The sequence below is a fragment of the Sturnus vulgaris genome, chromosome 3, assembly GCF_052056855.1.
Source record: "Sturnus vulgaris isolate bStuVul1 chromosome 3, bStuVul1.hap1, whole genome shotgun sequence".
NCBI classification, from domain to species: domain Eukaryota; kingdom Metazoa; phylum Chordata; class Aves; order Passeriformes; family Sturnidae; genus Sturnus; species Sturnus vulgaris.
The window spans coordinates 44,853,866-44,880,913 of NC_142245.1; the positions used below are offsets into that span (position 1 = coordinate 44,853,866).

General features: G+C 40.8%; 1 long non-coding RNA gene across 25 annotated transcripts; it reads left to right on the forward strand.

The window, feature by feature from the left end:
* Positions 1-13,396, forward strand: LOC148224312 (uncharacterized). 25 transcript variants are annotated; one of them, XR_015802338.1, is made up of 6 exons: positions 5-352; positions 1,450-1,546; positions 2,123-7,351; positions 8,254-8,315; positions 12,072-12,193; positions 12,869-13,396. It is a non-coding gene; the product is annotated as an uncharacterized LOC148224312 (long non-coding RNA). The 25 variants fall into 25 exon arrangements; XR_015802337.1 differs by having other exon boundaries at positions 5-323; XR_015802341.1 differs by having other exon boundaries at positions 5-323; positions 1,472-1,546.
* Positions 13,397-27,048: the final 13,652 nt, after the last annotated feature.

Here is a 27,048-nt window from a genome sequence, read left to right on the forward strand (position 1 = left end):
TCCTTTAAAACTGAACGAAATGACAAAATGACAGAAAATATAAATAGAAACAGAGGGAATCGGGAGAGGTGTGAGTGTGCAGAGTATGGCAGGCAGTGCCTGCCTCTGATTTCCTTGCTGACCAAGTCCTCAGTTCTAGAGGGCTCTGGCTGCTTGTTCCGATGAGTCGCTCTCACTCCGAGTACAGACTGTGCAGCAACTGCTGAATTTCCTTTCCTTGTTGTCTCCTGTCGCACGCTGCATCTCCTGCGCCGAAGGGAAGCGGGGTGAGCAGAGACGGAGAAGGGAAGCGGGGTGAGCAGAGCACGAAGAAGGGAAGCGGGGTGAGCAGAGCACAGAGAAGGGAAGCGGGGTGAGCAGAGCACGGAGAAGGGAAGCGGGGTGAGCAGAGACGGAGAAGGGAAGCGGGGTGAGCAGAGCACGGAGAATGGAAGCGGGGTGAGCAGCGCCGTCGCTCCCCGTGCCCCGGGAGGCCGGAGCAGGCCCCGGGAGCGCCGCCCGGCAGGAGCCGCCGCCGCCGCCAGGTGTCCTCTGGCAGCCGCCCCGGGGCCGCCTCTCGCTCCGCTTTGCCGAACTCGCCCGTGTAGGGCCTGACCCACCTCGGCTGCTGCTGATTTTCTCCCGTCTGCACCCTCAGTGCAGCTAAATGGTTCTTTTATAAGCTTGGCTACATTTCATGTGCAAACTTAGGAAGGCGGTAGCTCACTGCGCTAATAGCTGTAATATTTTGTATGCTAAGAACAATATTTGCATATACTTACTCTGTTTTCTTTTAAAGGCTCGTTTTATAAAGCACTTTGGATGCAAATCAGATTCCCCTAAGATTATTTAGGTGTTTCACCTACTATTCTAAAGAACACTATGCTTAAAAAACCTGACATCTTATCTATAAGTCACGGCATTTCCTTATCCTCTCAAAAAATGCTACTCAGTCTCTACCGACTGCAGTGGTGAGATTAACTCCTTCCTGCACATAGGGTGCATTCACCCCTCTGCATACTGTCCTGTCTAAAGGGGCTTAATCTGAATGTGAGAAATGCTTAAGCGTTCTGCTGTGTGGTGCCTCTGAGGCTGACATCCATCTTTAAAGAACAAACTGTGGTAATGCCTGCAAATTAAAAAAAAAAGTATTTCTCAGCTGACAGAATGTATTTCATGATGGAACTGTGATAAGTGACTTACTTAACAGGTCTAAGGTCTAAACATTTACAGCCAACACACTAAATGGTGTTCAGGTTGCATTCCCAAAAATAATCATTACCTGTGTCTTGACAAGATCCAGCACACTGATACATATTAGGGTTTTGCTGTTAGGATAGTCTGGAATCTTGCTGTGATCACTGCTTTGCTTTCTTTTATTTTTATTTTTTTTTCCCTTCTTAATTTATTTTTTTTACTCTTTTTTTTCCTCTCTGATTCCTTTTCCTTCTTACTCTCTCACTCCTCCAGTATCATTCCTTTTGGCTTCCAGGCTACCATCTATGTACCCTCAGGGAGTCAACAAGAGAAGAACAAGGGCCAGAAACCAGAACACAGGTGAAAAGAGGTAAACAGAAGCTTCTTGTAAAAATAAACGAATATTCAAGCCTCAAGAGCACAAGAGCAAATGGGGCAAAAGGAATCTCTTGCCTAAACTAAAAACTGATTAACATACAATTGAAATAGGTGGGGGAAAAGAGGACACTGACTTTCCCTTCAGGTTCTAATTCTTGCAGGATGCAGATACTTATTTGAATTGCCTAGTGAAGGACACTCACTTGTCACAGATTTGAGATAAATCACAGCAGGACAGTTCAGCCTTTGACAATATGGACCCAGAAGTTATTACAACAGCTCAGCTGCACAAATAACATGTAAGCAGAAATCAGACAGAAGACATCTCACAGGCTACAGGTTGGGCAGCTCCGTTTAAGATGGGTGCCAACTTTTTCCTGCAGTACCTTTTCTTCACTTCTCCTGTTCATATTTAGCTTCAAAGTACCCAGCTCAGTCACAAATGAAGCTAGTTTTCAGACACTGTTAACACACAAGGAATTGTTCCAACATCGCCTACTAACTGTTTGTTTCCAGTGACATAAAGACAACGCTAACAACAAAAGTGGACTTTTTTGTTCATTCTTAGGGAAGTGGGTCCAACTGGGATCCTTGGAAGTGGTGTGGGAGGTGGAAAAGACATCCGGTAGCTGCATGACGAGGCTCGTTTTGCTGACACAAGGCACTCAGGAATAGGCGAGCTGAAGAAAGTTTAGGTTTGTTTCCTCAGCCTTGGGCACAAGCCTTGAATCCAGATGAAGTAAGTGCGTGCTGAGCACAAGATTTCACTGATGCATAAAGATGTCATCTCACTCACAAATCTTTTTGCTGAGGTTGCTCAGTATTTCCTGATGCAGTAAATGAGGTGAGGTGCTCTATTTGGGAATTCTGGCTAGGTCCTTGGAGCAACTTCAACTCCCTCTGGTCAACCAGAGGAAAGCTGTGACCAGTAGCAGCAAGGCAACCCCTGGCTTCGCACGCCCCGGGTGAATCCTGCGCCATCCGCAGGCTGGTCCGAAGGTCAGCACTGCAGGCAAATCCCCAGAGTCCATATTTCCATAGATTCAGCAACTCTGGAGCCACTCTTGTACACCTGGTGAACACAAGAGCTCCCATTCCAGTAACCACTACGATTTGTAAGTTTATTGTACCTCAGAGTTGGCTGAGTGGATTTTGTTCTTCTAACCTCAAGCTGCACTTTCATTTGGACATTTTGTGGGTAAAACCATGTACTCACACTCTACAGAGTGCTTATTTTACATGTTGCTGTTAAAGTGCAAGCAGAGTTTACCACAATACTAATATTTCATCCCAGTGGCTTCCCTAAGATACGAGCAATTCACTGAAACAAAACATCCTCTGTATCCTCTGAAACTACTTTTGAAAGCCCAGATGGCAGAAAATACCATTGGTTTTAATTAGCAATATCCTTCACATGAATCCCCTATTAACCAAAAGAGCATACTATATTTCATCTCTCTTCCTCTAGTTTACTTACTACTGCCTCTCTTCTCTGTGGTTTGCCAGCAGGAAACCACTGGAGGGGATGTATCCAGATAAGATTAAACAACATAATATTATCATCTTTACTGTAACCAGGCTGATAGCTTTTTTTTGCTAGATGCTGAAATGAGATTCACAGCCATTTTGGCTTCCATTCACTGTGGAAAGAAACCATTCTTATAAATCCACACTACTTCACTAATTCCTGAACTATTTCACTTATGACGGGCCATTTCATTTTATTTATTTATTTATTTATTTTCACTGAAATGCACTTCAGACAGTAATCCAGGTTCACCCTAGTTGAATGCAATAGGAAACAGAAGCAGGGTATTCTGGAAGTGGATGTATCTCCAAGGGTAAGACTGTTTTAGAGCAGGGGCAGCTGTGGGCACTGCTCTGCTGAGGAGCTATTGGAAAGTCACCAAGTGTCTTCTTTCTAGTGGCAGTGGGACAAGAGTGTGCCTGGCTCCATATATTTCTACCTCAGCTTTCCCCTGAGGGTCTTTTAATGGACACAAAACCTCAAGAGTACAGATGAGAAAAAAAGAGAGGCAGATAGAAGAAGGAAAAATATGTTTTTTTTCTTGCACCGTGCTGATTTCACTGTACCTTGGATATTCCCAGTAAGAATTCTTTATGCCTTGTCATGCTGGGTAATGCATAAACTCCCTGCAGCAGTGTGAGTAGAGTTGCATAAAGCCTGTGGCATTTTCAGCCATTGTATACATCACTTTTCACTGAGACTGGAGCAATATTAACCAATAGCTAACATGGATGGTCAGTTTCTACTTGCAAAGTGTTCCACAGTTTTTTATGGGATCAGTACTGCTCTGCAGTTCTGGCAGAATGCTGCTGTGGTCTTTATCAGAAACCTTCAGTGTCTTGAAAAGACATCTTTAATCCCCTAGCTGTTTCACAGATACTGAGACCGCATTAATTCCCAAGGAATTTCTCCTGCCAGGTAACAGAAAGTTCACCCAGTAAGGGAATCTCCTCACTGTAAATAGGTTGCAACATCCAAATGCTGAGGAGGGAGGGGAAAGAACTGGAGTAAATTGGCATGACGAGGCATGTGAATGAAGTCAGCCAGGGAGAAGAGACAGTCTAGGCATCAAAAGACAGGCTGCTTCAGCACATCTCCAGGGCAACTTCTGCTGGCAGCTCTCTTAATGTCTGTATCTTAGGTCAGGCATACTGATAATATGCACTAAAATTCCATTAGAATTATCACTGAGTTCAGTTCTTAACATGACCACTCCTCTTCTTTTTTTGGATTTTTTTCAGTTGCTATTAATTTGAAAAGCATTTCTTCTGGGACTGACGTTTTCCATACTTGGTATTAGCACGTGACAAGTTTTGAAAGATGAAAGAAAATCAGCAGAGCAATTAAAGCATGTAAAGATTATTTTTCACATGGCTTGACCAAAACTTTTGCACTTGACATAACTCCAAAAAATCTGAAGTTAGAAACTAAACAAAATTATAAAAAAAAAAATACTTAGGTCTTAAGAGAAAAATGTCCAGAGCTAATTTTTAAAGAAGTTTGAAGGTTTTGGCATTTCTTATTTGGCAGTTTTACTATGTCTGTTAAATTTTCATTTTAAGATGCTGTAATGAGATATAATTGGGTGGGTCATTTCTCAGATGGAATAAAAGATTATATATAGTTAAACTAGATATTTCTTTCAATAAGTGAGGTAGGATGAAGAAGAGAAGGCACTATGAAATCACTATTGATCTCACTACACCAAACTGATTTATTTGGGAAAGACTTAAGACAGTGCTGAGAAGTATGGAAAATCCATTGATAGATAGAGAAATTGATCTTTGTTAAGGACATCCTACTGGAAGAAAATTAGTTAATACTTTCTCAATGTTTCATAAAGTCCTAGACCTTAAAGCTCCAAAGGCCCATTTTTGATAATCTACTCTGACCTCCTCTATATGACATGTCATTGAACTTCTATGAATTAATTTTTGTTTCAATTATGTGTCTTGTAGAAAAATTTCCAGTCGCTCTATACATATTCTCACTAAAAGAAAATTCACTGAAGTCCTTGGTACATTGTTTCAATTACTTTCACTGTTAAAAATGTGTGCCTTATTCCTGGTTTGAACTGTCTACCTTTCAGTTAATGTATCTTGTTATACTTTTGTCCACTATACTGAAAAGTTCATTCAAGCTGTGTGCTCAGTGATGGTACTTACTGACAGTAACTGTGTTACTCCTCAGTCAGTTCTTTTATAAAGGAAAGAGATAGGGCAATGAAAGTTTTCTGCTATGATCTGGTTTTCATTTCCCATAATAAGTTTCATGGTTTTTCTCTGAATTGTTTTCCCTCTGAGCTCATTCTAAATTCCTGAAATGTAGCAGAATGTAGATGTCATACTATCAAGAACCCCAGGGAGATGCCTTCTGCAAGCAAGGATCTTTGTTCAGTTGCTATTGAACCATTTCTGTTACTTTCAAATTGTGCCATTAGAATCTAAGCTCCTATTCCATCTCACATTCCCAATTCCCATTTTAAAGTATTCCATTTGAAACACCAGAATGACAGGAAACAATCATGACTTATTTTGTGGGCCTACTATATAGCATTGCTCTGCTGACCACCATTTCAAGTGGAAACACAGAATATTTGAATTCACAGGAAGAATCACAAATCTCGGAGAAGTCATTTGTTTTAGTTCATCAAACTATTTCTAGTGTAATCAAAATGCAAATTCACTTACTTTTGATGGTTCTTACATGGCCCAAAGCTGTATTTAACTCTTTATCTTTGGTGTTAGTGGTAGGTGATAAAGCCTTTCTTGGATCATGTGCACATGAAACACATTTCACTGGTTAATGTGGCCCACGTGAGAGAAACAAAGGCGACTATTCTTGAACCTGGGCCTCCTAATTACCTCAGAACTACTTTTGTTCAGTGCTACGACATCCACTGATAGCACTGTTTTCTACAGTTTTCTAGCAGAAAACACTCTCTGCCCCTAAAATTCACAAAGGATGCAAACTGAGGATCACAGGAGAATCCATGTTTGCTTTTAATTTGGTGCCAGACACTGCTTGCATCTAATGTACCAACTAGTGGTCTTTGGAGAAGGCACCTGCTTCTGCTCACTGAAAACAGCTGGAAAGAATGATAGCTTGGATTTAATTGCTCAAATGCTTGAAGAACTTGGACACACCCTTTACCCACATAGTGTGTCTCCTGGTATTTTTTAATTGCTGTGTCTTGTCTTTCATCTACCCCACAAGCTGTGGGCATTTTTCACAAATTATCTCTTTGTCATCCACAGCTCCATTTTCTCGTTTTGCAGCCTGCTAAATTGGTAACAATATAGCAGGAAAGAAAGAGTTTCTGACTCATCTATCATGAGTCATCTAACAGTTTGGTGAGGTTTGTTTTTCTGCTATGACTCTGCACCTGGCACTTGGAGTAGTATAACATTACCTTTATGTTTCTGACACTGCATTAAAACTTGTGAATTCATTGAGCACTCCGCTTAAAAATGAACAAGCCACAGAAGGAACATATAATACCCTCCAGCTTCTTTGTGTTTAAGTTGTAAGTGATTCAGACCTGATTTTCTTCTTCACCAATGAGTTATTTACACTACTCTGGCAGCAAGTCTTGGCACCCCAGGAGAGCCAGGGCAACACCAGCTTTGCTCAGATGTATGTCTGTTCTGGGCAGACTCTTTGCAGGGGCAATGACAAGCCTGAGCAGTAAAACTTTGGGGTAGTCAGCCCAAGAGGGAACATTACAGCAGAGGCTTTACTGCTCAGTCTGCTGGGTGAGTTTGAGCAGCTCTGCTACCCACAGCTACTCAGGTGGCCACAGTGTGCAAAACGATCCAGCCACTAGGAGACACACCCTCTGCCAGGACTGGAAAAGAGTTCTCTGGGCTGGTTGATCCCACTAGTGCGGCACCACAGGGGAATTATGACAGACACACAAGGCCTTAACTGAGTCGTGATATTGTGAGTTGTAGCTACTTGATCATTAACTACTTGGGTAATTGAGAAACCTAAGAACAAATCAACCAGTTTGGGGTTTTTTTTCTTTTTCGCCTTGGTTTTACCATTTGTTACTGTTGCTTTTTCCATTTTTTGCTGGAAGCTTATTTAATGTGGATTACTGGATCTGACAGCCTACCACTGTGGACATTGGAGAACTAGAACAGACACACAGTCACACAAACTTGCTATTTTGGCATGATTGAAAGTTCGTTAATGTTGTTTTCATTTTCCTCAGTGCGTTTCCTACTGGAGTCTTACATCAAGAGTCTGATAGAAAAGGAAAGAGAGGTAAGATACACAGCTTTCAAATATCAGACATAATAGGTCTTTTTCCTCTCTTCTCCTCTTTGCCTAAAAAATGTCACACTGGTTCGGAGCTTGAGTACATTTCCAAATCACTACGGATTTGGTGTAAACATGGGGAGGTTGCCTGAGTGCCAGCACAGGAGCTGTGCGAGCCAGGCAGTGCAGGGTAGTACCCAAAATAAGCCCTGCTGAGGGGTAGGTCTGTGCAGTCTGGTAGAGTAACAATCACAGGGCTGTGGTGCTTTCAGGGCACAGAGATACATGCAGGGCTGTATTTAGCCACATGCATTTCTCAGTGCAAACTTGGACAAAAATGTGTCTTTGCATGGTGCCTCAGAACAAAGTAAAAACATCCCTATCCCCTTTATTTTCATTGGTTTGCTGCTTTTACTTCATTTTACAAGTCCGATGCTAATGAAATGAAAAGGTGATTCATCCATTAAATACATCTGTGAAATGGTAGCCTTCACCATGGGTTTTTGCTTGTTTGACTGGTTGGTTGATACTATGCTTTCAGCATAATAGCCAAAAATGAGCAGGCATGTGGATTGAGTTTCCAGTTTTTCATTGATTTGATAAATGAAGTAGTGATACCTCAGGTAATCTCCTAATTACTGTTGCTTTGAAAGGTTGGTATTTTGGTAGATACTATCTTCTAAATTTTCTTGAGCAAGAACGACTGTATTAGGGACACTTCCTCTGGCCTACTTTCCTTTTCACACACACATAACAAAGGGATATTCTGGCTACTTAGAATATCTCCCTCAGTACAGAGAGCTTACTGCCTCTCACCTGTCAAAACAGTGTCACTCCATGATGACTTACAGAAAAGCTGTAAATTGGCTTTTGTTTTTGCACTGTGCTTTTCACTTTTCCCCAAACAGGAACTCCCACCTCATTTTGCATCTGCTCTTACTGTGGATGGAACCAAGCCCAGATACTGCAGGTGATCACCCGCTCTCTGCTTCAGATTACTCTAACTTGAGAAGGGTTGGGAAAACAGTTCTGAAGGACCACTGTACCACTCAGTAAAGGAACAAAGACAATTAAAAAAAAAAAAAAAAGGCAAAAAGGAAAATGCATTTAGTCTGGTTATTTATTTTGGCAGCCAAAAGCTAACTTTAATTACGTCTAATGCCTCATAAAGTGCTGTCTTACAGCCAGTTGAAACAGGCCACTATTGAAATAATGAAGACATAGTAACATGAGATAATGCTTCTGTGAATACTCTTAAATCTGTCCTGAGCAGATCCATCTTTCCTCATGCAAACTGAGGCTCACTCTAGTTAAGTACTAAATACAGCAAACCAGGTTTAGCTCTGCCATCTCTGGTTACCTCCATGACCACAGTTTCTTTCACTGGTTGCAATGTGGCAGCTCAGGTGCCAAACTGCCTTGCACTGGTGAAGGAAAGACAAGCTTGTAGAGGAAGAGAAAAGCATCTTTAGGGGAATGAAGCCTTCTTGCAGAATGGCTTAGCAAAGCCCAGCATGGGAGATGTTAATTCTGCAATGTGCCCCTGGCTGTGTGGACTAGCCAGAGTCTGGTGTTTTCAGACAGAAGCATACAGAACATGCTTGCCTTCCCTGGTGTTCTGGAAGTTATTACTTAGTTGGCAATGTTTCTTTATAAATATCACAGCTAGTCCACTCCAGACCCATTCCCTGTGAAATTAACAGCAAAGCTCCTATTACCTCTGGTGGAAACAGGATCAAGCACGGGATGGAGGTACTGTTTTGAATCTTCAATGACCCCAAAATGCAACTTCTATTTACATACTATGGTCATTTAAATCACTACACACATACTTTGCCTGAAGTTGAAGCACAAAAGATCCATGACCAATAGATGATACCCAGGAGCCTCACATGTGTTGAGTGTGCTCTACTGTTGGGTAACAAAGCACTAGCAAAGGAGAAGAGTTCTCTTTGTGAAACTATTTAATTAGGAAATCAGAAAACTCTTCTAGAAAAGTAAAGAGTACTATAAAAGGAAATTGTAATAAGCTTAGTCCTATGTAAAGATAGGAACTTTAGTTCCACCCTATTCATAAATAGTATTTCCATCATAATTACTTATTATAATAGTATTTGAATGTTTTCTTGGATTTACTTTCACAATTATTCTGTGAGGAGTTGGAACACGTTCTCCCTATTTTACAGATGGAAATAGTAACAGAAGATAAGGACATATTCAAGGTGATAGTAAATCCCTTACAGAGCTGAGAACTGAATGCAGGTCTCCAGTGCCTCACCCTGCTTCCTCCTCTCTATGGCTGCAGCACTGGGATTCAGCGGGGGCTGTGCAGAGGGCAGGACTGGACCCAGAAAGCTGCAGAGCCACGATGCTCTACCCAGTGAAGTTTCCTATGGGTCTAGGCAGCAGACCAGCTCTGTGCTGCTTTTTCTTTTTTTTCTTTTTCTTTCTCTCTTTTTTTTTTTTTTTAAGTTGTGTTGTTTTCAGTACCTAAAATAGTTTCTTGGCAATTTCTATTTCTATCAGAGTGCGTCTGTACTAGCAACCTCCCATAACTCTCTGCCAGCCTCACATGTGTAGGCTCTGGACACTGAAAGATCAGCCAGCACTGAGGGACCTCAGGGTGATGTAAAACCAACATGTGGTGCTTCTCTAATACCTAAATTTTACACCTGACAACAGGTTTCATTACTATAAGATCCCATATAGAGTGATTTGGAAAGGCAAGGAGCAGTGACAGAGTTGTTCCAGAGGACAGAATGTGCTGTTGAAACAACAGACAAGACTATCAGAAAATCAAAGGGGAATAGAGAAATGAGAACGGGGAGAGAACAAAATTAAGTGTACTGAGTGAGCCTGAAACAAGTTTACGTAAGGCTTGACGGTGACACACTCTTCGTACTTAAGGTAATGTTAGTATATGTAGGGTAAATTATTACTGACTTGAGGGCATCAAAATCACATCCATCAGGCCCTAGAAGTAAGAAAGCTACTGTCTGGAAACATCACCTAAAATTAACAAGTCAGTCAAACTGCTTTAGCATAGGGAAACAGGTCAATCTGCTTTGAAATTGTTAAGCAGCAATGCTTTGAAATGGCTGTGGCTGATGCTTTTAAGAATGATTCACAGATATGCTTTAGAAGCTCTGCTTGAATTGAGAAAGAAAAGGGAATTGCATATTAAATGTATTCCAAAAGAGAGAGCACACCCAAATTTAGCTTCAAGTTTTCTTTTTCAGTCATCTGGCAGCAATGGGAAGCCATGGTGAGTACAATCATCTCATGTAGCTTAAGCTGCCCAAAAAATGAAAGGAAAAGTTAAGAAAAAGCTATGCACTGTATTTTGTCTCTAAAATATTTATAGGGAAAGCACTAATATCTAGCCATCTGCTATGTTGCATCTGATGGTTCCTCCAGGTAAATAAAATATTTGTTCAATGAACTCAAAAAAGTTGACTCAAACCCTTTAGCAACTCTGATTATGCACCTCTGAATTTCCTGAGATGAACATTGGCTCTTTTGCCAGGAGGCTGCAAGGAGTGCAGAATATTGTGTACATGCTACATTTTGTTAAATAAGCCTCACAACGAGCACTATGGAAAGAGGAAGATGTATTAAAAAAAACTTTGTGGTGCAAGCTTATAAAAACTTGTTATTCCAACATCTCTCAGCATGGAGGAACGTACTTTATTGCAAAAGAGGTTTATACTAGGACTACTAATTTTTCCTCTTTTTATAGTACCTTATGCAGATTCATAAACTGCAGTTTACCCAGAATATTTTTTCTTAAAAATAATAGCAATGAATAAGCATAGATGCATTTGTCTTTGTGCGTGTGAATGCATTGTCAATTGTTTAATTTGAAAATTTCAAGAGCAGAGACCTACTAATTAATGCTGAAACCATTTCCAAACTAGTGAAATTCAAAAGAACAACTCAGATGGGAGAACATTAAAAGACTTTCATTGGAGTGCCTATCAGAACAGGGGAGTGAGCACCAGAATTCCTCGTCTGCATCATGGTTAAGGCATCATCTACCCACTCTCCCAGAATGCACAAGGAGGAGGATGCCAACCCAGCTTGCAGCAACCATTTAAATCAACATGCTTAGTGAAATGCAAGCTTTTTGTGTTTGGTTTGGTTTGGGTTTTTTTCAATTAATTTTTGAGAGAATGTTTGTGGCTATAGTTTTACTAGTGTCCTAGAGACAGTGAGAAATTGTGCTCCTCAAACAAAGCCACAAAAGCCATGTTGAAGCCAATGGGTGGCATCAGGGGAGAAATCAAGCAACCCCAGTATGCCAGACAAGATAACAACACAAGGGGAAGATGTGGAAAGCATTGCTAAAATGGTTGGGAATGCTCAAAGTGAAGAAACTGGGTAATTATTGACATAAGGCTTAATTGTCCTGTCATGCTGGTATTATGACAGCATAGCTCTGCTGACTATGAAAGAGTTGCTTCTGATTCAGACTGAACTAAGCAGAGTGGGAACCATGATGAGAACCATGAGAAATTCTGAGCGTGATGCTGAGCTTGGTACATCTCTGTATATATGAGTCACGAACTGGCATGAGAATCTGGACTTGAGGATCCTTGACTCTTCCTCATTCACTCTTCTGACTAGACAAACCAAGCCTGTACTCAAACTGCTCTCTGCAGCAGGACCAGCTGGATCCTTTCTGAGAATATTTGTGATAGAAGTACATTTTCTTTCTTTTCTGTAGCACAGAACCAAGGCCAAGGCCAGTTAGTCTCTTCATCTGTCTCCTTGCTCTTGGTGCCTCCCTTGTACCAATGCCAGTGTTGGGCAAGCATGTGCAAGTGACCCAGCAGATCGTATTTTCAGGTGAGGCACTTTTCAGTTCCGTCTGTTTTCCCATCTGACTCATCATAAATCATACCAATGTTCATGTCACCACGACAGAGGCAGCAGCAGGCACAGGTGGTTAGTGAGGGTCACGAGATAGAACATGACCCCATGGCAGCACAAATGGAAGCAAAATATATTTCGGATTAAAGCAACTATTTAAAGCAACACACTTAGTGAAATGCAAGCCTTTTGTGTTTGGTTTGGTTTTTTTTCAATTAACTTTTGAGAGAATGTTTGTGGCTATAGTTTTACTAGTGTCCTAGAGACAGTGAGAAATTCCGCCTTTGGAAGTTCCACAGCAAGGGTGTTTCTTCCACTCGTCTCCAGGACAGCTCCTTGTGTTGAGCAGCAATAATACATACAAATTCATGGAGCTAGTCAGCCAGAAAGCACCAAATTCTATACCTACTGCAAAAATCTGAACTGATTCCTGTATTTTATAAAGGAGTTTCCTGCAGTAATTCGATATGAACTATTCCAGTCCTCTGTGTTTCTCAATCAACACCACACATTAAATAACACACATAACAAATGCAGTTTCAACTGAAAATTAGCGTGCACTGAAATGTGTTACATATGAAGACAACTAAGATTTTAATTTCAGCTTTAAAAAGGCAGAAATCCTATGGTTTGTTTATCTTGGCATTGCAGGCACATCCTGAGGCAAATAACTCAACCGAAGGATTTCCAAGAGCCAGCTCTTATCTAGACGACATGAAATGGAAGTGTTAATAGCACCAATGTACAGGTGTCAGTGTCACTGCAATAATTGCACTACAAGTCAGAGACTGACACTTTCATAAAAGATAGTGTCAAAACAGTAGAAATCGGGGCTGTGAAATTTTCTTCACTCATGAGAAAGGTCTAAAACAGGTATTCAAATGTTCAGCTGGAATTTGCAACCACATTTAAGATGACAATTAAAACTGACCTCTTTTCATTGAAGAAAGAAGGCATGGAATTTTCATATCACCATCAACAGGACAGAAATAAAGAGAGTAAGTGCAGTTCCAATGGAGGTAAGGCTCTTTCTCACTATGGGACAAAGGTACTTCCAATGTTCCAACATTTTTTGTAATAAAAGAAGTAAAATAAATGTATCAGTGGTTGTAAAAGAGAAACATTCACATATCTATGTAAAATGCAATCTTATCAAAATGGTGTCTGCAACTCTAAGGAGAGGCTTTTTGATTGTTTCCTTTTTTGTTTGTTTTCCTTTTTGAACTTTTGTTGCCCTTATTGCCTTCGATCAGAATTGACCAGAAGGCTTAGGACTTATGTCTGCTTTCAGTAGTTCACGAAGAACTTTTAGTTTATTTTGTGTGACATCAATGAAATTGATTACTCTCTATCTAGGATAAGTAGGTAGAAATTAGGATCTTAGCCCAGTTTGAAGTCAAAAGTAAGTATGTGTGATCATCCAATCTTCTCAAGGCAAAATGGACATGATGGACTAAGATAGATGATTTGTCTGATCATTTACCTTGACCTTTGATGCAAACGTTGATTTCTTTATGAAAGTCCTTTGGATTCAGCTCTTCAGCCTCTGCAAACTGGAATTCATAAACAATTAATTTTCTTCAATATAGAGAAATAAATCATGGGGCAGATGCGATTATCATGCACGAGCAAGAGATAAAAAAGTGGACATGTTCTAACTCTGCAAACACAGCTGATGAGAGTAGAGGGATTATCTTTACATTCCCTGCTTAACTCTGCTCTCTGGGGTGGCAAGCTGTGATGGCATTATCAGAGATTGTGGGCATGGAGTACAAGCCCAGGGAGAATGTTGTAAGGCCAAATTTTGTGTCTGTGCTCTGGTAACTGTGCTGTTCACACAGAGCTGCCAAGAGATGTGATGAAGCAGCTTGTGAGAATAAGGAGAAAGAGGGTGGGAAAAAGAGGCAAATAAAGGGGGATGGCGGGAGAGAAAGGTTCAACAGCATTTGTGTCTCAGCACTGTAGAGCATAATGAAATCAGAGAGTCCCTGGCATCACTTCAACATCCACATGGTCATGGCCCCTGCCTGCCTTTGCTTCCCCTCTGCAGCTGCCAGGTGACTAAAGGCCTATTTCTTCATGGCATTTTATTCCAACCTTGGTTCCTTGAGTTATGAAGGCTGAAGAGATACAACAGTTACAGACCCAAGTCCATTGTTAATGTAAAAGCACTGACTTGTAGTATGCCAGCATGAAGAAATTCTTGCCTTCAGAGCACTTTTGAAAAGTTCTTTGCAACCAGGCATCCACCTACAAAGTCTGTTTATGCTACAAAACTTCAGCACATTTGAAAAGCCCCTAAGTCACTGATGCAAGTCAGTACTATGCCACTCTATGTACATCACCTCCCAGAAACACGATCAAAAGTATAAATTAAATATCTGAGGGGGAATGCTTTCCTCATTAGCCAGGCAAATCACTTTTTTTCATGTATGTCTCTGGCTGGATGTTCAGGAAAATGCAGACAACCCTCACCCCATCACTGTTATTTCTAGTTGAAGAGGGCCTGTGGAAACACAGCTCTCTCATTCAAGAGTCTAAAAGACTTTGAGCACTTTCAGAAATCGAGGGAATCCTGTTGTAGGCTCAATGGGATTGGAACTAATGAGACATCCATTTTAATTCAAATTTCACCTGTGTAATTAAAGGAACCAGTGCACAGAACTTTGATTATGCAGAAATGGGGGATCAGAAGCAGTGTGGTGTGTTTTGCAGGTAGCAAAGGCCATTCTGGCCTCTGCAGTGGGGGACAGATTAATGCTTTGTGTGAAGGGGACACCTTCAAAAGCAGCAAATGGACAATTGCAACTCCCCACTCCCCTGATCTGGCTCTGTTACTGCACTGGTGAAATAGGATTTATTTCTGGATGTATTTCTAAAATAAGAAGTTGCTCTTACATTTGAATATATATTAGAAAACAAAGCTGTGAAAGGAAAAGCTCCCTAATGTGCCCCCACACTGCAAATGGCCACTAGATCAACTTCCAAGGATGCAATTAAATTTCAGCTCAATCTGTTTTATAGCCAAAAATTCAGTCCTGAGGTTTATTGAATTTAACATTTTTTCCCGGCTCTGAATATTGCACTACATAATTCTGCAGGTTAAAAAAACAAAAAAAAACCCCAAACTGTTCCAAACTCTAGGTTCAGTTTCAAAAAAAGAAAAAAAAACTGAACTGGCAGGGATTTTCACAGGGGTACAAGCAGATATTCTGTTATTCACTGTATTTATATTTGAGATTGTCTATAGATTTTACATATCTCAGCACTTCATAAGGATTAATCAATTTTTCTTTACTAAACCAAGCTATGTAGCCTGGTTGCCTTGGGCCCGTGTGTTCAGATTATCCCTTACAGCAGTTTCTGCCTTCTTTCTCATTTGTTGTTTTCTGCACCTCAGCCAATGCACAATTTCAGCAGGTTTTACCTGCTACAAACAAGTTAACCCTCTGTCAAAACTCCAGTGAGACAGAGCCCAGTTCTTACAAACAGTCACAGAGACACTGACAACTTCATGTTCAGAGGGATCATCTGTGGCCAAGGGAAGAGTTATTTTGTCTCTCTTGGATCTTGGTCCAGTGTTTTATCCACAGAACTTTGCCACCCCAGTAAATAATCAGCGCAGCAGTGAAGTGTGGAGGGAGCACAGCGTTAAGTCAGCCTCCCTGGAGCTGACTGAACCAGCACCTCTCACACAAAGGAGAATGGTATGGATGACCATATAGGCTTACAGATTCTTTTGACCAGTGTCACAGCCCCAAAGCAATAAAACTCAATGTATTTTTACTGCTGCATGCCTACATGAATCTCTGCCCTAAATAAACTGGTAGTGTCAATCCAATACAAAGTAGATAAGTGGTCCAGATGCAGAAACTGCTGTCACAACTGGTGCTCCCTGTTACTGTCAAATGATCATTAGGAGGACAGGGGTGTGTAGATAACTCTAAAGTGGAAAACAAAACCAAAATGCCAGGATGGAGCATAGAAGCCTGCACCTGTGTGGCCAGTGTCAGAGCTTTCTGTGCATAAATAAAAGATCACTATCCTAGACTAGGAAGCACAAGCATGAAGCTCACCCCAGCAGAAGGAAAACTGAAGAATTAAAATAAACAGACCAAAGAAAGAAAGTCAAAGCCAGTGAGTAACAAAGTTGAGTGAGCTTCCCAAGAGAACTGCATGTAATGATAGTTAGGCACTAACAATGCAAAAACCCAATAATTTCTTAAAAATCATTAGTAAACAAATATTCTTTGACTCATAGAGTGCTGCTGTCAAGATCTCTGTATAGCAAATACCCCATTGATTTGCACACAGCTAAACAGTCGCCATTTTGTCTTTGTCTAAGTAGACTATCCCAAACCTGAGCACAAAATCTTGAGCCCTCCAGCTTCAACCTCTTTTCCCTCTGAGATGCATGCTTTGATTTCTCACGCCCATACTATTTTACGGTCTCTGCCTTTCCTTCCTTCTAAGCTTTGGCTTTTTTCAAATCATGTAGAAGAGGCATCATCTATAGCAGAAAAATCTATAGCTGTCTTGTGGACACACACATTTAGAGAACTAGGGAATTACAGCTTGGCAATTCTTTTCAGGCCTGGATTTCTCCTGCCTCTCAGGTCCATTCCCAGGCTGACAAGCTGACTATAGCTTCAGTTAGGGAAGCAGTCTCCCAAAGTGATAACATGGTAAAAAACAGAATGGAATTCATAATAAAGATTAACACCTGGTGTCTTTCCCGTGGTACATCCAGACATGCTGTCCCAGGGATGTTTGTCCCAGTTGCCCAATAAACTACTGTCCTGTCCTAGCTGCACGTAACACACTTTAAATACGGGATGTCCGTACAATAAAGTTGGCCTTTTTTCCCCAAAATAGGTCCGTTGCTGTGTTTTCTCTCTCTTTGCAGCACAGTAGCCACACTGTCTCATTCACTCCAAACCATTCCAAATGGTTAGTAATAGTTAAATCACAATGAGACTCATTGACCTCAAAAACGTTATGACTTATCCCAGTTAAAATGCAGTCCTGTTTCTAAATTATCAAATAGTTTCCAAATCAACACGTCATTTAACATTTCTTACCTCTGTTCAAATATTTGATCTACCCTGTCGTGGCCTTCAGGATTGCACCAGTTGAATTTTTACTGTGATTTTCATACAGCAATGCCCAAGGGCCTCGATCAGAATCAGAATACTACTCTTTTTAGTGTTTTTAAATGTACAAGAAAATGAAATGGGTCAGGAAAAGCTTACAATCAAATGAGCAGGCAACACTATTGGGCTTGTTCAAACCAGGGACTTACCCAAAAAGCATAACTTTACACCACAACTCAACTTATTGAGTGAAAAACTCTTTTGTAAAAGATAAATTAGGATCTTCTTTCTTCCTAGAATTGTCCATTAAGTTTCTTATGAAAAATAGTTGTAGCTCCAGATAAGAAGTCTTATTGGTGTGAAACATGAGAAACTTTTAAAAGGCAAGTATTCAGATGAGAAAAAGACAGAGAATTTAAGGAACTATTGTCTGTCAGCTTCCCCTGGCATGGTCAAAGTACTCACTGATATATAGGCCAGTACACACTGACTGTCTTTTTAAAGATATAAGTTAGAAGGTGCAGACAATATCAAGAAAATCTTGCCCAAAATGATAATTCTTTTTCAGGTACTTTTCTCTGGATTCTAGGAACATCGGATACCTCTGTAGCATATCCTCAAGATGCAATAAAGCAAGCAGCTGATTTCCTATACTTAATTTTGCACATAGGTGTAGCATGATTTATATACAGGGAAAACAAGAACATTAAGAATAAAAAATAATTGCGCATAAGGGCAACAAGGAGGAAAACTCACCTGATGGAGTTATTTTCCTCTCCTTACAATCCTTACCACTTGCATGAGATTTATGAACTTAAGGATAAAATAAAACTAAAGGTGTAAAGAGACAGGCTACTGAAAAAAAGAGGAAAAATACTTAAATCTTTATCCTAGCTTTTGCAACCAAAGGGCACAGAATCAATGATCTTATGTATTATTTTTCATTTTCAGAGGGATTTGCATTATTGCATCCTCATTATCACCTTCAGGGAAAACAATAGTGCAGTGTGATTACAACAAAGGCTTTGCACAATTTGTTTCAACAGTTTCTTCATAACAGTAGATAATACTACCTTCTACTTACTGCTTGCAATCATCTGAAATGACTCTATCTATGATGCAGTATTTTATACATATGAGTGTTTGACAGATTTGGGGTCTGAGTGCTTTGTTCCACAGTCTGCCTAAAGGTAAGTCATGTCTCAATCAATGAGACACAGTTTCATCAGATAATTTCAATATATGCCCTAGCTTTAAGTTATGTATCTGATTTAAACTGAGGCCTCTTGAAAGCATTTTTCCTAGAGAAAATTCAGTAGAAGGACTGGAAAGTTTTAGGGAAGTACTTCATAGCAGATGAACATTGCTACCTTACTGAGTTGCAGGGATAGAGAAGGGTCTTGGGACAAGAGGTGCAGGGCTAACATTTACCTCCTTTAACTGTAGAGAACTGCAGTGTAGACATGTACACCTCAACTTTCCTCCAACATCTCTCTGCAGTTAATGGACAAACAGGCTTTTGTAAATGCAGTTCTGAACAGTCTTATCCTAAGACAGAGGAAAGGACAGGTAGGACAGAGGAAATCAGTTATGACCCTTAGGCCTCTCTTTCACTCCACTTATGAAGTAGATTATCCCAAAGGCAGCCACCTACACTGCAGCTGTCTAACATTAGATGAGATTAGATCCCTTTTTTTCCTCCCAGGAGGAAATTTTTACACAAAGGCTGGAATTACATTTGTATTTTCCTTGAAATAGTTTCAGATCCTAGTTTTGCTTCTAGTCATCCATCCTACTTAGGATCCCTCTTCCTGATCCTGTGTCATTAAAGATCCCAAAATGTGAGCATGACACTGGCAACGTGTATTTGCCCATGCTTTCTTTTATGACAGTAACACTACAAACTGCAGCAGATAAGACCAGATGTGTCCTCAGGGTTCAGTCGGAAATTCTGCAGCTGCAAGAAAACTTGGTAAAACATTTAGAAATAAAACATCTGTCAAATCCAATGAAGTGCAGCATCACTTGTCTGGACCTATACTCTTCAGTAGCAAAAATGCCACCCTGTCAATAAGCAAATAAGCAAATAAACAAGTAAATAGCCAATTGATTCCTACGTGTGACTTATGCCTACCTAAATTCAAAGCATTAATAGAAGTGTCTATTTTAATTTGAGTGTATTGTATCCTGGGCATTCAACTGGCTCAGTTTGGTCAAACAGTAAACTTTCCTTCTGAGATATAAGTCACATCCCAGGTGATGTAATACTTAATCTAGAGCTGAAAGGAAACTAAACCCCAGCCTTTGTGGGGTCCAATGCTGCTTTTAAAATACACAGCTATCAACCTGGGAACTAAAACTCTGGCTGGCCAAAGACTTCTTAACTGGAAGCTGGGCATCTGTGTCCAGAGATGTCAATAGGATTGTGCACAGCGCCTGATGCTAACTAGGGGTACGAATCTAGTCTTAGAGCCCATACTTTATATGGTAAATTTTCTTCCTGCAGAATTAAAATTGAACTGTATGTAACTCAGGTGAGTAAATGAGATGAGTTGCTAGCAAAATGAACCATGTACAACAATGGTTTTTCCCCAGAACAAAGTATTAAGCAAGGGAATTGCATCAAGAGTGTGTATCTCAAAACACACACCCTGGTACTCTTTCTGTATTGAGTGAAATTACCATTTTATTAACTACTCTGATGAGTTTTTTATGCCATAGCTGAACCAAGTTTATTAAAGTGAAGGCTTTTTTACAGACAACTTATTTTTCTCCTGCCTTGGTGGGAATAGTAACTTGCTTCCTGCCAATTTTAACATAACTCATCAGCTTCATCATGTGCAGAATACATGATAATACACAGGTGCACAACTTTATGGATGGTGATTGTGTTTTAAAAAAATGAGGTCAAATGCGGTCATGGGAATTTCCTTTAAAACTATATAAGGCATCAGCCATATGCAGTCCTCTGTGACAATTTTATGCTATATCAGAATTTTTCCCATGTCTAAAAAAGACTACAGAAAGCAGGAAACAGCATGTTCTTTTAGTGCTGAGTGTGATGTTACTAGCAATTTGGTGAATTAAGGCTGATTTGCAGTTGTATCTAATTTCAACAGCTATTCCCTCATTCTAAATCTGGAGCTGGCACTTCCTACAAACTGCAAGTATCCTCAGCTCCCCTTTGCATTCTTAGAGCTATCAAGAGTAGGATTCACCAGACCTTAAGGCATCTGTCAACATACATTTACAACTGAGCTAAGCAAAGCTAGGATCTCTTCATAAGCTTTGGAGAGAAATTGATAGTTTTAGGGAATGAGTCATCCAAGCAGTTTGGGATATGTGAAAGGAAAACACTTCTTTGACTTTAAAGAGAAGTTAAGGTTACTAACTCAGAGATGCCTACTCAGAGTAGCTCTTTCCTAGCATAATTTATGAACTGCATCTATTGATTTCTCATAGCCCAGCACAAGTTGAGATTGATTCCCTAGAAGATGGAATTTACTTTCCTACAGACACATATAAAGTGACGTAGATTTAAAGATGACGAGCATCCAATCTATATGACCAATGGCAAATAAGACTATATCCAGTCAAAGTAACTAAAAAAAGCTACAAAAGGAGGTCAGAATAGGCTTTCATTTTAGTGCCTACTATTTCTCCTTCTCCTACTTTCAAGATCCTCCAACATGATTTTCAGGCCTTGCTTCTTTATCTTCTGAAAAAGCTGAACTTTCCATAAGGTTCAAATATGTTTTTGCCAAACAACCCTTAGCCCAGCAAGAAATGGCCGTCAGAAAATGGCAGCACTTGCAGGAATTAGAAATGTTCAGGTGACAGCAGAAATAAAAAGGAGCACAGAAAAGGGTTTCTGCCTCCACTGCTAAAGAGCAAGGCAGAACTATCTCCCTGTGTGCATAGCTAACCTTCACTGAACAACTGTGCTCCTAAAGAAAAGCGAGATCTCACATTGAATGCTCTTCTGGGCTTTTGTCAGTAGCTATTTCACTTTTTCATTTCTCCTTTTTGACAAGGAGAATGACAGAAATTGTATGCATAGAAAGATTCTGGAAGAAATACCTAAAGGCAACAATAGGTTTACTGCAGGATCCCACCGTCGTTTGTGGAACTAATGAAACAAACATCAATTCTTTATATAAATGCCTAATGATGCAATCATCCTGCTGGGTCATATACCATTCAGAATCACAGCCAAAGGCAATCAGGCCAAATACACTGTAAATGTATTTCACAGAAAGAAAAAGAAGACGTAAGTCTTGAAAATAGTTAATAAAACAAACAACCCAACTGCTGTGTGATGAAGACTGACCTCAGAAGATACTTGCTTCTGAAGTCAAGGGGAGACCTTGATAAGAAATAATTAATAACTAGGCAATAAAAGAGTTGCTGCACATTTCAATGGAGAAACCCATGGATATATCCAGAAGACTGGCCCCAAAGAACCAGTTGCTGTACAAAAAATACTCAATTTCTTCTACACAAAGGTATGGATGCATTTCCCATTTGCATTTCAATTAATTCTCCTGGGTATTCACATATGAAACACAAGGCACAACAACTATTTTTGCAGATTTTGTTTCCTAAGGCCACTCTCTAAAAGCCATCTTTCTTTTCCCCCACATTTATCATTTGCCTGCAGGGAATCCAAGACCAAGGCATGTACATCTCTATATATTCTAAGCGTGGCTGGCCCTTTTGCTCTAGCAAGTGAGCAATAAGAAAAAGAAAAGAAAGAAATAAAAATAACCTGAAAACCATCCAACTTATCAAACCAGCAAGGACTTTCAAATTGGGACAAACATACTTCGTGTTTGTGCAAATGCGTACACAAAGGAGTGCTGCCAGTGCTCTGTGGCTTCATTCCAAATTACATCACCATAAAATGAGAGCGAATTCTGGTGCCCAAAAAAAAAGTTGAACAAAAGTCAAGCAAGCCTGAGGCTCATGTAATGTGCTGAATTGATAGAGTACTTCACTTCAGAAGCAATGTACCAAAGTGTACCAATAATAATCAGCCATCAGCAGGGAAAATCCATCAACTTCAAGCTTTTAAGGCCTTGAACTGTATGACTCAGTGATGCACCACAGTTCCATTTAGTTCAGAGAAATTGCACTGACTTGTGCCATCTTGCAGGTCTGGTCTTTTTTGTTGCTGATTCTTAAATCAAGGTAGTGAAATCAGCCAAATTCCTAAGGGTAAGCAGGTTTTGTATTTAACACTGGTTTCTGAATATGATTTTAACTGTTTTTTCAAATCTTCTTGCAGTTTGGTTGGCAAGAATCCGTGTGCCTTACTCCTCCGAATAGGCTTGTTCTATACATGGTGGTAATTTTCATTACACAGTTGTACAAGGCTCTGAATATATAGTCCCTTATCACACCCCAGAGGATGCAAACATGCAGGTACCAGCGCCCAGTCTTCAAATCACTGTCTGCCGATGCCTTTGGGCACAGATCAATTGCTGCCACCCGCAGCTTAGGCACCACAGCACACTGAACTGCACTGACTCCTGCCACTACAGGACAGACAAAGTGTGCTATCCCATACACCACAGTGACTACAGACAGTACAATGAAAAAGTAGGCATCCTTCAGACAAGCATCTTTGCTCTCACAGTTTAGCTCAATCCACAGTCTTCCCAAGTATAAAAAGTACCTGAAAGTGACCAACAGCCAAAGCTCTGGTCATTGAAAGTCAGGAGGAAGTGAAGATCTAAAGATATTCCTCACTGTACATTAAAGCACACATTACTGCTACAGGATTGCTTGAAGAACAAATCCCCAAACTATCCTGAATTCTTCTTCAGTTAAGCTTTTGAATGAGGCACATAAATAGTTCTGAGTTGTGCCTATCCTTGAGAGAATGGGATAACAGATGATGAGTCTGCAGGTAACTCCTTGAGGGGATATCTGGGGGTGAGAACACCAAGCTGCTGCCAGGGCATCCCATGACTGGGACTGGCAGCTTCAGGACAAACACTTGTTTATATAACCAGATGTAAAAGTATGACTTTTGAGATTTATTTTCTTAGCATGACTCTTAGCTTGCCATTTCACCCATGGGGTGGCTCTGTATGAATGCAGCTTTGGAAGTGCCTACTCTGGAATTATTTTCACTAGGATAATGGGTTAGAGTAGTCATTCAGAGTCCACTGGAGACACACAGGTGCTGCTTTGACATCATGATAAGTGAAAATCTCAGGCAAGCTAAGGCATAGTGACAATCATACCAATGTGGATTCAAAAGCAGCCTTGGGATTCCAGTTTCTGCGTCAGGTGTGACTGGAGGCATTGCACTAGTAACGTGTTTCTTATGTGAGGATGAGCTGCAGTCCAGTGACTCATACTGAGAGTATCTGCACTACTATTTGTCTAGCAGGGAATGCTGATAGTTTGTGGGGGGAAAATGGCCTTATTGCAAAGGAGTAAAGTAATGGTACAATAGTAATAATAATTTACTTCTGCAAAGTGCCTCTTATTGTGAAGAATCACTCAACAGATTATATACGTGTATATATGGGGATCAATCAGTCCCCTCTGCAGGGGACGTGGCAACCATTCTGCATCAGCAATGCTGCACAGAAGCATTTTAGAGGAGAAGTGAAGAATAGCTTCTCCAAATACGCACAGAGAAAGAGGATGTTGTGCACAAAAACCCATTTAAGACACATTTATCAATATCTGTATCTTTGAACAGGAAGCTCTCTTATCTCCTTTTCTAATTCCAGTGCAATGCCAGAACAAGGCTTTGTGTGAGCTTTAAAAAACACACAGGACATGAGAAAAACCTGAGGCACAAATGGAAACAATAACTACACACCCGTTAGAGAGATGACAGCCCAGCACCTACCCACACTCTTACATTCAGTCTCATCCCCATGGAACTGCACCCACAGAGCCAACCAAAAAGCTTTGCCTTGACGAAACATGAAGGCGTTGCAGTTTACCCTCTGCTTAGGGGACCCTGCTAGATCAGACCATTAAGCAAAGGGGAGCCCCGTGTGTGAAAATGTGCCTTCCACCTCTGCAAGAGCAGACACGACCCCTCCCTCTCACACTTCCCCCTGGTGTTCAGCAGTGCTGGGTTTCCTCCCACAGGCATAACGGGGCTTATCTTCAGCTCACTGAGATAGGGCAGCTCCTCTGGACTTAGTGATTTTGTCCCAAGTTAGGCCAGCTGAGAGTATCACGCCTCAGCTGTCACCCACCACCAAGGCAGAAGCCCAAGCAGGCAAGGCTCTCCTCACCCCAGGCAGCCATGGTGCAGCCTCTGCCCCGCCCTGCAGTGCTCTCTCTTCAGCTGGAGCCACTCCACTGGGAACCAGGGTCTTCCTGCACCCTCTCATGAGGTGCCCAGGCTCCTACATCCCTGAAAAAACTTACTTCAGCTTTAGGACTGCTGTGAAAGGGGATGAGCCCACCTTCCTTCCCAGCTAGACAAACACCCCACTCCCTCCTCCTCCTCTGCTGTTAGTGATCATCTGGCTGCAGGGCAACCAAGAGAACAGACAGATCCAGCATAATTTTTAAAAAATAAGATAAAATAATATAAAATAAAATGAATAAAATGTTGTCAACTCCTTCAGTTCCCCAGCCCAAATCATCATGCAGGGGTACTTATGCTAACACAGTACAGCCTTGGTCACCACACCCTCTGTTTTGCAGCAGAGGAGCAAATCCACCAACTCTTGGTTCAATTCTCAGCCACACCTGAGGAACCTGTGAAAATACCGTAAGTGGATGCAAATCACCACCAGATAGTGAAAAGAGTGCCTCAAGGAATGGTCCTATTTTCCTGGCAAACTGCTATTATCTTTCTTCTTTTCACAATAGTCATACAGAAATACAAAGCAAGGTTCAAACAACTGTGCTTATTAACCCTGTGTAAGGTGTTACATGAACACTTTGCTGTGCTGGCTGCCTTTCAAACCACAAAAGGGCCAGGAAACAAGTCCCATACAATTTAAAAGTTGGTCTATTCCTGACCATTACAAGTAGGCTTTAATATAAGAATTGCTGCAGTTAATGCATATAAGCAACATAAAACAAAGGGAAAAAAAGCCAGTTGGTCTCTCAAGACAATGCCAGCCAAGCAAACAATAGACATCCAGTGTGGGAATTCAAAGACAACCAACAGTGACCTAATTGTTCTCCTATCAAAGTCTATGGGGGTTTTGCTATTGATTTCCAATATAGCTACTGTTTGCATAGGCTGGAATTTAACAGTGAGGAAAAGACCTTTCCTTCACCTTCAGTTTTACAGAGTGCCTCTTCCTGTTCTTAACTCTGGAGTGCTTTTTTCATGTCAGCTCAAGAACTTTTTAATATAGAAAAGTCATAAATATTCACCCGTATGAAATTTTCTCCTGGTCCAGTTTGGAAGATAGAAGCAAGGCAGGAAAACCAGTATCTTAGACACAGGAAAAAAAAATCAGCAAACATTCCAAAGTCTCTCTGCAGAAAAGCACATGTACTGTCTGATATGTATTCTTTACAAAGTGCTGCAAAAAATTTTAATCTGGGAAGATATGAGATGGATTCATAAAATGTCTGACTTTTGGGGCAGAAGGAATAGGTAGGAACCTAGACTGTGATCCTATAGCAGTCCAGGAACCATTGAGACTAAAATCCCATCAGATTACCAGCACAGTTTTATGTCCAACACTCACACTTATGTATATGGGGCTCATACCCCCAAGCCTCCCAGGAAAGTACATTAGATATTCATATAGCACTAATGCCTAAAAACTGTTGGCCATGGTGGGATTTTTAATTTGTTCCCTGCTGATAGGAATGCCATTCTAGATGGTATATGAAAGAATCCCCCACAAGAAGTAAGGGCAAAGCCAACACACCTCAGAAGGACAAGGTGAACAAACAAATGACATGTGGGTATCATATCTTGCCACCCCTCTGCACAGTACAGCTACCCACCCACCCAGAAGATATTTTTCAGATGCTATTTAGAATGTCAACAAATGCATGTTTAAGTAAAAATGTTAATCGTGCCCATGTAAAGGAAATCAAGATGATATTAATGATCCTCTCTGCTCTTGCTTTGACTTTGTTTTCATGTGTTTCATTGAGTTGCCCACTGTGAGTTGCAGGGTGGCTGAGGCTTAAAAGCACACATGATGGATCTCTCAGACTGAGCTACCCAGCAGCCTTTGTAGCGAAGGTCACGTCTCAAAACGTTCCCTTGCTTGTAATCATGTCAGAGTCAATAAACGTTCCTATCTGAATACCAAATGTAGCAGTGCCAGTGGTTTAGATTAAGGAGGGAGGAACAGAGGTCAGGCAAAGAGACCTCTATTGGTTTTCTCTGTCACAGTACCTTTGATCAATACAACTAGCATCTCTCATCACCTGTCCCACCACGTGAGAATATCCTACCTATCTCAGCAGAATAGCTTGCCTAAAGTCTCTTATAAAAAAAAATTAAATATGATTACTGTCTCGGTATTTTTACAGAACCTTGAAATAGGATATATTCAGGTCTTTCTTCAAGGTGAGACCTGATCTTTTCAGCCAGCCATGAATTTGCAAAGCTAAGAAAACAACTCAGACATGTTAATGGGGCCGTTTCCAATGTCACCAGGACAGATCATAAATTTCATCACTTCTGCCAAAACCAGGAGATAAGCTCTAGGCTAAATTGTAAAGTCAGCATAGTCAGTTCAAGGCTGAGCCCAAATGCTTCTGACACTCCTGCACATA